The sequence below is a fragment of the Echinops telfairi genome, unplaced genomic scaffold (assembly GCF_000313985.2).
Source record: "Echinops telfairi isolate 266 unplaced genomic scaffold, ASM31398v2 ScPeMD7_9;HRSCAF=40, whole genome shotgun sequence".
Lineage (NCBI taxonomy): Eukaryota > Metazoa > Chordata > Mammalia > Afrosoricida > Tenrecidae > Echinops > Echinops telfairi.
The window spans coordinates 7,811,883-7,813,721 of NW_022103906.1; the positions used below are offsets into that span (position 1 = coordinate 7,811,883).

General features: G+C 33.7%; 1 protein-coding gene across 1 annotated transcript in view; it reads right to left on the reverse strand.

Annotated features, from left to right (window-relative positions):
• CSMD1 (CUB and Sushi multiple domains 1) overlaps positions 1 to 1,839 on the reverse strand; it is a 2,262,799-nt gene that overhangs the window by 1,215,250 nt on the left and 1,045,710 nt on the right. The window lies entirely within an intron of this gene.

The window sequence follows — 1,839 nt, forward strand, 5'->3', positions numbered from 1 at the left end:
CTCACTCACTCTCACTCACTCACTCTCACTCACTCACTCTCACTCACTCTCACTCACTCACTCACTCTCACTCACTCACTGACTCACTCACTCTCACTCACTCTCACTCACTCTCACTCACTCACTCTCACTCACTCTCACTCTCATTCTCACTCACTCTCACTCTCACTCTCTCACTCTCACTGACTCACTCACTCTCACTGACTCACTCACTCTCACTCACAAAACAAACAAACACACAAAAAAAACCAAATTCATTTTCCCCCATAAAAGGAATTCATAAAGTTGAGAACTGAAAGAAAAAAAGTCACGTGATGTTTCCTGATTGGTATGTAAATACTTTGAAAGTGCTACTCTTGTTTGTTTAGCAACTGCCTACATTTCCATTGATGTGATTTTTCACTTTCCTAATATTTAAAAAGCAAATAAATGAAGGTCATTCAACAGAATTTGTCCTACATAGACCTTGAAAACACTACATAAATTCCCAACCCAGAACAACTTCAGAATTCCAATTTTTCAGTATTATTGCTTTTACCTAAAATCTCATTGGATACTTGTTAAAGAAATTCTCTATAAATGCCAGCATATCAGTAAGTTGTACAATTAACTGATATTTAATATAACTTAAATCTTTATAACTCATAGTGCCTTTCCTTCTTATATTCTATCACCATTTTTCACCATAAAGCATTTTTTGTCTTATCCTTCTTTAAGAACACGGTTCTGAAAAGAGGTAGATGTGACTGCACACTGACCACAAGAGGCTCTCATACAACTATTTTTTATGAGCACATTTCTTAAAGACATCTATTTTGAATGTGTGAATAAGTCACTTATGAAATTTTGCATAGCAAATTTTAAAAATTGCTGATTTTAACCAGTGTTGACACAGATATTGACAATAAGTTCATTTATACTCTGTGCAGCATGAACGGTGCCAATGACAAACAGGGGAAATGCATGCACGCAATGTCCTACCAAGTGTTAGCAACGAGTCTAATGAAATAATTTAGGATACTTATAATTATTCTGTATCATTTATCTCAAAATTGTGCATAACAGCAAAGGAAAGCTATAAATAACTCAAAACCACAAAATACAAAGACAGAAAACCAAGTAAATGACCTAAAATAGGGAATTCAGTGAAATAATATGTCAAATATATCTTACAAGCATTTTAGTGACTTGAAAAAAAGATTATTCTTTGGTAGAAAAAGTGAATAAAGTATAACCTTCAAACTCTGTATGATTCAATATTTAATTTCCTTTCGTACATATAAGCATTTTAAAATTGTATCACAGATAAGTATATAGGAGCTCCAATTTTGACAAGTTCCCTTGGTCAGTCGAGGCAATGAAAAGAAAATTCTTACAAATCCTTATATTTTCTTTGAAATGGTAAACTCTTTTTCTAAATGAAAAGAGCCACACAGTGTTGTCTTTGCAAAGCTCTCTGTACACGGAAGTTGTCCAGGCAAAGGCTAGGCATGTGCCCCGCCTACATTTCTCCTCTGCACAGGAATTGAGTGCAAGTCAAATAGCCTCAGTCGAGTTAGTATTAGATAAAAAATATTTGCAGAAGAACACTTACTTTTTAAGCATTTATCTAAGTATATTACTGTCATATACTGATAGTTGATTAAATGCATAACACCAGAAGTCTTTTTATCTATATTGCTGGAATTATGTATCAATTAATAAAAATAACAATCAACAACTTTTTTTAATCATTTTACTAGGGGGCTCATACAACTCTTATCACAATCCATACATACACCAATTGTGTAAAGCACATTTGTACATTCATTGCCTTCATCATTCTCAAAACATTTGCTC